Consider the following 9,426-nt stretch of genomic DNA (forward strand, 5'->3'; position numbering starts at 1 on the left):
AGTGACTTTCCTGGTGGTCCAGTGGTTAAGACCCCGTGCTTCCAATGCAGGGGATGTGGGTTCTATCCCTGGTCAGGGAACTAAGATCCCATATGCCATGCAGTGCACCACTGTATTAATATATTAAAAAGTCACTGAGTAGTATATGTAGGGTAAGTTGTAGGTAATGTAGATTGTATCTCAATAAACCTGTTATTAAAAAAGTACTGAATCCCTCCTCGAATCTCATATTTTACTACTCTCCATCATATGCATTCCTTCCAAGCCACACTGACCTTCCTTCTGCCTCAGGGCTCTGTACTAAAAGTGTTAATTACACAATCATGTCTGACTCTCTGTGACCCCATGGATTGTAGCGCACCAGGCTTCTCTGTTCACGGAATTCTCGCAAGAATACTGGAGCCATTCCCTTCTCCAGGGGGATCTTTCTGATCCAGGGATCAAGCTCGCATCTCCCACATTGCAGGCAGATTCTTAACTAAGTCATGAGGGAAGCCCTGTACTGACTGAAAGCCATGAATATTTTCTCTTGATCATCACATTGCTCATTCCTTTCAAGTTTCTTTTTCAGTGAGGCCTACCCTGCCCACTCCTGGCATTACTGATCTCCTAAACCCTGTTCTCTCTCTTTTTAAAATGCTTTTAACATACTTGTATATCATTATCTGGCTCCCCTCTCCTACCCACTCTGCTCCCCAAGTATAAGTTCAATGGAGTAGGATTTGTTTTGGTCACTGACTGATTCCTAAGTAGTTAGAAGAGTGCCTTGCACAGGGTAGACCCGGAATAAATAGTCATTGAATCATATATTGTTGAATGAATAAGTTATACAGATTTAAAGATTTAATTAATGAACTAGAACATAAAGCTACACATCCTCTGGTCTCTTATATATCAGAAACCATTTTTGACTGAATCCTATTTTTGTTGATTGTACTTTTTTAATCACAGAGGTTTGTATGCCGTTATCTACATTTTATATTCTTCTTTGTACACCCTTCACCCTCACCCCAACAATTTTTTAATATATTTTTTCAGGTGCTATAAACTGGCCCATTCTGTAACTAAGGATTTGTGACCTCTACCAGTCTGTATCGTATGCACATATAAAACCCAATAGATAAAAGGTACTTAATTGCCAAGTTTCAAGGCTTGTTCTTTCACTGTAGCATAAAAGATTATAATGATGAGGAAAACAACCTTGAAAGGTTTTTATGAAGGTGAGTTTTGAAGAGCAGAGATGGAGTGTTCGTTATAGAAGCAACATACAAGAAAAACAAATGGAAATACAATTGAAAACACTGAGTAATATCTAGGAGACTGTAAGCAAAAGAAATAAGGCACAAAGGGAAACAAAAGCCTTCTTTACTACTATTTGAACTCTTACCTCTTTCTCTGGCTTTAGCACTTGTAAACGTTTCATCTCTACTCATTGGAAATTTCTGCCTGTAGAGCTTAGACACTGAAATTGCTTTTAAGATCTATTCTGTGAATAATATGCATTCTTACATTTTTGCTTTGGTCCTCCTTTACTTTGGCAATGAAATGTCAGTCTCTAGGTCTGGAAGATATTAAATATTAAAAAGGACAATTTACGATTAAACCCTATAAGGCTGTGATCTTTTGAAGAGGGTCTGGGAAACAGTCTTTTGAAACACCCATTTCTCAGGGCTGGTCTGGAGGTTGTCTGACAGTACTCTTTCTGGCTTCTGTTTGACTTTATATTGTAAAGGTCTAAAGTAGCCTCATTTTTAGTAACCAAAGAATGCAGTAAGCAGACTGTTATCTGACTGTCCATTATGAACACTTTACTCCTGGGCTTCATGGACCATATCAGTTTGTGGCAAAGTGATGGATTGTGTTTACCATTCTGTGTTGACCTATAAGGGTTTCTGCCATATGCTGTAGCTCATCCCCTTTAAGACAGAGGAGGGGGAGGCCCCATTAGTATCACTGGCCACTAAGCAGAAATGTGTCAGGGACTTTGCTTTCTCAGCTGGAGTATCACCCTGGCTTGGCAAGCTATCCTCCCTATTTTAGGAAAGCATCACCATCAAATATAAGAAGTCCTGTCTATAGATTCACTTGATTGTTTATATTTTACATCTGTATCTTAGAAATCTTTTGAAGTGATGCTATAAAATTAAGATCTGTGGGGCTATTTTGCCTACATAGCCAGCATGATAAATCTAATTTGATGTCCTTCTAAGAAGGTGGATTGAATGATACATGATCTTAGGTAGGATATTTACCCTCTTCATATATCAGTTTCCTCATTTATTAAGTAATGAGGATGAGAACTCCCTGTGGAGAGTTCTTTGGGGATGGGAAAGAAGTTCCCTCCCCTTTGGGGGAAGAGAACTCCCTTTTCCCCAAAGAAGTAGTAGGTATAATCCCACACATAGACAAATAAAAGCAGAAGTGTTCTGGCTGACGTAGTCAGATGGGGGTGGGGCTGAGAAACAGAGGTCTGCGGGCTTGGGCCTCCTCTTACCAACACCCCCTACCCCAGCTCAACTCGTTGTCTTTGTTGATCATGGTTGGAAACTAAAAAGTTTGTTCTATAACACCCTTCCAACTTTGATTTTTTTTGCTTAATAATTTGTTATTCTAATAATCATTCTGTAATTTTCAGCAACCACCAAAAGACATTTAATATTTCATTTACTACGAAAAATATTATTTTTCTAGGGACCTCCCTTGTGATCTAGTGGTTGAGAATCTGCTTTCCAGGGCAGAGGACTCAGGTTCAATCCCTGGTCCTGGAACGAAGATTCCACAAGCTGCAGGTCAAGTAAACCACAACTAGAGAGGCCTGCAGGCCACAGCTTTTGAGCCTGTACACTCTACAGCCTGGGCTCTGCAGCAAGAGGAATCCACACCCCAACTAGAGAAAGCCTACAAGCCACAAGAGCCTATGCTCCGAAACGAAGACCCAGCAGAGCCGAAATAAAAATAAATAAATAATAAAAAATAAACTATAAAAAAGTTACTTTTTCTGGGCCTTAAAAGCTTAATCACCACATCATCTGCCTAAAGAATTAAAAACACATTCATATCCCTCTGCTGTGATATCAATTTTTAAAAATCTCAACCATTTCAATAGGTTAATCGAGATTAGGTTGCAGCTTGCCTTGTTAACCTTAATGTATTGCCTGGTTACCAAATGCTATGGAGTATGATTTGGCACTGTCTCTTAATAAACAGGTTGCACCTGGGAGCTAGTGGGAACTCTCCCGTCTGAGAAGAAACAGCTACAACAGATGGTAAAACGACTGAAAACCAGGTGGGGTCATTGTTTAATGACCATCTGAATTAAGTTTGGTTAATTTGGCGTGTCTCTCATTATCCCTAGCAACTGGACCCTCTACTCCATGTTATAAGTTTGGGCCTATATCTTTTACATAAACCATCAAAACAGGTCCATCTGTGATCCTGAAGCTATATTTGCCTTAAATCCAACCACAATGTAAATCCTAAAGTCTTTAGGTCTAGCTGTGAGAAGCTGTTAAACACGGTCCTTTAGCAGTACTCTGCAATTAACTTTTTCTCAAGTGACTTCTTGTCGTCCATGACATGGATAAATGTCTCTTTACATTTTTCTAGGTTTTTATTGAGGAAAAGAACTTCCTCTTAACCTAAAACACTTCTTAGCAGAAATTTCCAAGAATCTGAGATGAGACAATTTCAACCCATGTGCTTCCCTTTAATATTTCTCCTAAAGTCTGTATGCAACAGCAAGTTGGCTCCCAGGGATGTTAGAGAAGATTTCTAATTAGATTTGTGATTTATTAATAAAAACAGCTGATTTGTTAAATGCTTATCATATGCATGGCACTTTTTATTTATATGATATCACTTGATTCTCATAACCATCTTTGGGGTGGATATTGTAATCTTCATGTTATTGCTGCAGAAGCTGTGGCCTGTTGGAGAGTTTGGTTACTAGCTCAAAGGACCCATAGCTAACGGGCAGAGACAGGATACAAATTCACATCTGAGAGACCCCAGATCTCAGCTCTTTAGCAGCGGACCATCCTCCTCTAGAACAGCTGTAGTTTATGCAGCAGCAGGGCATAGTATTCAGAGTGCAGACTTTTGAGTCAGGCTGGGGCAAATCACCTAACCCATTTTGTCTTTTTCCTAAGTAATAACAGTACCTATCTCATAAGTTTATGATGATGTTAAGTGAAGTAATGTAGGTAAAGCACTTACAGTGCACCACACATAGAATGCCATAAGTGTTAATTATTTGGCACCCATTTTTCCAATTTCTTCATCTAAGTAAATGTTGCATTTTCATTTTCTCTGACGTTTGGGGCATGCTTGCTGATAGTAAAAGTACTGGTCTTCCCTATCTTCAACTAATGCTGTGAAAAATTCCACTGAATTTGAATATAGCCGCAGATGAATCCAATATACATGTTCCCTCTGACTACAGAGGAAGCAAACTTTCCTCATTGGTGAACTTTAGATCTTTATGTAATTTTGATAGCCTAAGTGATGTACTTCTGCGTGCTAAGGAACAGGGCTTGATGTTATTCAAACCCTGTGTGTGTGTGTGTGTGTGTGTGTGTGTGTGTTAATACAGAACAATGAGTTTCTCAAACTGTTGAACACTCTTAATGTTTCTTTTATCCTCTGAGAGCTTCCTGTATTTGTGAACTCCTTTCAAATCAGCAACTGCAGCCTCAACATCTGGGTCCTCCCTGCTGCAGGGAACATAAATTAACTGGTAGTAGCATCCTGTAAATGTTAGGAGCGGGAGCTAGGGAAGCACACAGAGGCAGGCCAGGGTGCTTTCAGTATCTAGCAGCTGGTCCTGATGTAATGCCTCAGAACTGGTTTTAGCTGACGTCAGATAACGCTGATGTGCACCAGATTGGCTTGTAGTACCAGTAAAACTGATCCCTCCCATTTCCCCTACTGCCCCTGTGTTTGCCAAAACGCTGGAGACCATTATGAACTCACAGTTGTCATTTGATCTCCATCTGGCTGCTGTCACTAAAGCTGCCTTTTATCGCTTGCCAAAAGTGTAAAGCTCAAGGCATTTCTCTTTCTCACAGATCTTTGCTTCTAGTCCTTACTTTTCTGATTTTCTGGGTAGTTCCAAATAATTCTCCTTCTGTCTGAGTACTGTGTACCACCACTGGGAAACTAACAAAGGACACACCAGAATATTTACCCAGATGTCTTCTTAGTGAACTAGATTTAGCAATAGATTTTAGGAAGTGTTAGAGGTGGGCTGTGGCTTTGTTGACTTCAGATATTATGTCTTAAGTTTGATGTGGTTTGAATTTCTGATATAAAAGTGAGATTTGCGTGTATGATCTCATGCTGTGGCAAATTTTATGAGGCTGTAGATCACAATAGTCTAGCCATACAATTATACGGGTCCCTGTATTGGATTAGAATCTATACAAATTAAACAATAAATATGAGTAACATGCCATGAATTGGATCTTGTAACAGCTTAATAATCTGAGGAGGACAGAAGAATGGATTCTGAGATGATGTTTAATACACTTAGTCACTAGACTGTTCAAAGTTAAAGCTGATTGTAAATTTGGAACCAGCTCAAAGATTTACTGTTAGTGATCGTCTGGTAGTTAAGATTTAGTAATCTTACACACAGCCTGAAGAACATTCTTGGCCAAGAAATCTCTTCAGGGATGGCATTTCACATTCAGTAAGCGTTGTTGGTGATGATGATGGGATATCATAGGCTTTAAAGTTTTGGAAAGAAATTTAAGATCCTGATTTTTACTTAGTTTAGCAAATTAGTTATGAATGTTCTCAGAATACTATTTTTTTAAAGCAAATTAGGAGGCACTACATTCTGTATGAACCCATATTGTGTCCTAATGTGTAAAAAATGAAACAGTTTGGAAGAACATACACCACAGTGTAATCAATGTTCCTCTTTGAGTGATGGGATTACAGTTCATTTTGATTTTCCTATTTTTGCTTACTTTTATTTGATTACATTTCATATAATAAGCATATATTGCTTTTCTTAAAGTATTTGTAATTGAGGTAAAATTTTACCTTCAGTGAAAGACACACACAGATCATACAATTTGATGAGTTTTGGCAAATGTACACATTCATGTAACCCAAGCAAAATATGAAGTCCAATCAAGATACAACCCAAGTAATGATATAAACCCAATCATGATATATAAGAATTCCATTGCCCCAGAAAGCTCCCTTCTAACCCCTTTCCAGTCAATATTCATATCTCATAAAAACCACTGTTCTGATTTCCATCATCATAGATGTGCATGCCACTTTTTAACTTAAAAACACAGTATAGTTATTTTGTTTCTTATAAGAAACTTCTGTTTAAACTGAGATATGACCAAAAAGAAAAAAAAGTTGAAACAATCCCCTGCCTTCGAGTATCTTACCTTGTCAGTGAGGAGATGAGAAAAATAATAGAGCAAGAGCTTAGGAGAGAGAGTTTAAGAACTAAATCATATAGTTCAAGAAAACTGCAAGAAAAGGAAAATTATCATGCAAGATTTTACAAGATCTTAGATCCATATTTCATTCCAATAGGACAGGGAGAAAGTCTGCTGGACTATAAACTCTAAAACGTCAGGGACTGTGTTTATTTTGTTCAGTGTATCCTTACTGCTTTACACATTACCTGGCAGAGCTACTGATTCAAGAAATATTTGTAGACTGAATAAGTGGATGCTATTATTTGTTGACAGTTAGTCAACAAATATTTATTTACTCTTCCAACAAATATTTATTTACTCTTCCAACAAATATTTATTTACTCTTCCAAAAGATATTTAATGATGTCTTACTATGTGCCATGGATTGTGCTAAGCTCTAGAGATAGAGTGGTAGACAATGGCCCCTTAAAATGGTAGCTATATTCCCTAACTTCATGGAACTTACAACAACATGTTGTTAGGAAGATTGATATTAACACTGTTTTAAAGACAGAGAGAATGGCACAAGTGAGGGGTTAAAAAGGAAAGAGTTTGGTGAGTCTGGAGACTGAGAGAAGGCCAGTGCAGTGAGAGGTGGAGAGGCAGGAGTCGGGGCTGCAGAGTTAGCCAAGGTGATGCAGGTAGGGCCTTGCTGTTGTCAGATGGATTGGGGATTTTATCACAGGAACAAGAGGGAGCCATTGAAGGGTCTTAAGCAGGGGAGGGACATGATCAAACTTGTGTTTTAAAATATTCTTCTGTATCTTGGACAGAGAATAACATGGACAGAAGCAAGAGTAGACAATCAGGAGTCTATTACAATAGTGTAAGAGGGAGCTGAGGACCTTGGGGAGGATGGCAGCAGAGGGAATGAAAAAAAAATGGAGTGAAGACATATTCAGAGGCAGAACTGAGCCTTAACAAATGATTGATTGTGATGAATAAATAAGTAGAGGTGTCAAGAATGACTCCACATTCTGGCACGAGCCACTTGGTTCATGGTGGAACCATTTAATTCTTTTAATGTGCAAAAGAAGTCACCTTCATGGACTGACCATGATGAGGGTCAGATCTCTGTTAAGCAGAGCTCAGACCATGCATCTAAAGCATGTCCATTGCAGATCTGAGGTGCAAAGGTGGTGACTTGGAATGGCTGGTGCAGGGCAAAATGGTGATGGTGGAAGGATTTTTATGCCCAAACCTTCTCTTAGGTAATTTTTCTTGATCTTGCCCACATTCCTCTTTTTCTTTAACCAATCCTCATATCCTTTTCAGATATCTGATAATTCATCCCTACTAATTGATCATTGATAACAGTGGCTTTAAGGTGAGGTGCTTTGTCCTACCTCCTAGACTCCACATACCTTGAGTTTTTGCCTCTTAACAGTCATGGGGTGAATATTAGGGAGATTGAATGGGTCATAGAGCTAGTGGTTGCCATTGTAAATTTCTTAGAAAAATGAGGCTGCCCTTAGCCTGTGTAGGCTGGGCCCATCCTATTTCTCTATTTCCCCCATTATTTTCTTCCTTGTCCTTTTCTAGTATTTTCTGTTCACTCTTTATCAGTTGTCTTTATTTTGGATCCTATTTCGGTGTCTTTGGAAAGTTTACTGAAGATCTCGGAACCTCAGTCTCTTCAACTCTAGTTGGGGGAAAATATCAGTGTCAGTAGGTTCAGTGTCTTCTGTGTGGTAATATCTCATTGTTAATTGCTTTCCTCCTCCACCCATGCAGGCTTACCCTGTGGCTCAGTGGAAAGAATCTGCCTGCAATGCAGGAGACACAGGTTAGATCCCTAGGTAGGGAAGGTCCCCTGGAGGAGGGCATGGCAACTCACGCCAGTATTCTTGCTGGGAAAAATCCCCGGGACAGAGGAGCCTGGTCCATGGGGTCACAAAGAGTCTGACATGACTGAAGCAACTGATCATCCACACACCACCTATACATTGACTCCATTGCTTAGAGTCCTCAGGAGGTCACTCTTGGGTGTACTCAACTTCTGTAGGCAACATTAAAGGTGCCACCACCATGGATTTGGAAGGTGTTTCTCTCATTTCTATTCTCCTCCTCACTTGGCCACTCCATGAAGACATGCCATCTTTGAGAGATGGCCATTTTGTCTCGCCAACTTGTAAGTATATACCACTGGACTCTACAATTATTAAGGGGGAAAGTATGGATAGATCTGCACAAATTCACCCCCTCCCTGAGAAAAGCAATTCAGTAAGTGCACTGTACTGGTTACCAATCACAAATGTCCTTGTGCAAAGCCTAGTCCTTTGTTCAAAGTGTACACACCAAATCAAGCAAATTAACCCATATCATCGTGTATAACTATGGATCCTATTTGTGTTTATCAGTTAACAAGGACCCAGCACCTCCTCATTCATTTAGTCACACATGGTTATTAAGCACCTACTATGTACTGGAGAAGAATCTGGAGAGTCCCTTGGGCAGCAAGGAGATCAAACCAGTCAATCCTAAAGGAAATCAACCCTGAATATTCATCGGAAAGACCAGTGCTAAAGCTGAAGCTCCAATACTTTGGCCACCCAATGCAAAGTGCCAACTCATTGGAAAAGACCCTGATGCTGGGAAAGATTAAGGGCAGGAGGAGAAGGGGATGACAGAGGATGGGACTGTTGGATGGCATCATCGACTCAAAGGACATGAGTTTGAACAAAGTCAGGGAGATGGTGAAGGACAGGGAAGCCTGAGGTGCTGCAGTCCATGGGGTTGCAAAGAGTTGGACACAACCAAACGACCGAACAACAACAATGTACAAGAGGGTGCATGGGGATGAGGCCCACAGGTGATGAACAAGAAAGAGTTCCAGTGGAATCCACGTGCTAGTGAAGGAAATGCACATGAAACAACTAATTGCAGAATTAATTGCTCAATTATAATTGTACTAAGTTCTACAAAGAAACAACTACAGGTCTCTAGAAGAACTTATGGCCTGGGATCTGATGGAATGGAG

This window comes from Bos indicus, chromosome 3 (assembly GCF_029378745.1).
Source record: "Bos indicus isolate NIAB-ARS_2022 breed Sahiwal x Tharparkar chromosome 3, NIAB-ARS_B.indTharparkar_mat_pri_1.0, whole genome shotgun sequence".
In the NCBI taxonomy this organism is placed as follows: Eukaryota; Metazoa; Chordata; class Mammalia; order Artiodactyla; family Bovidae; genus Bos; species Bos indicus.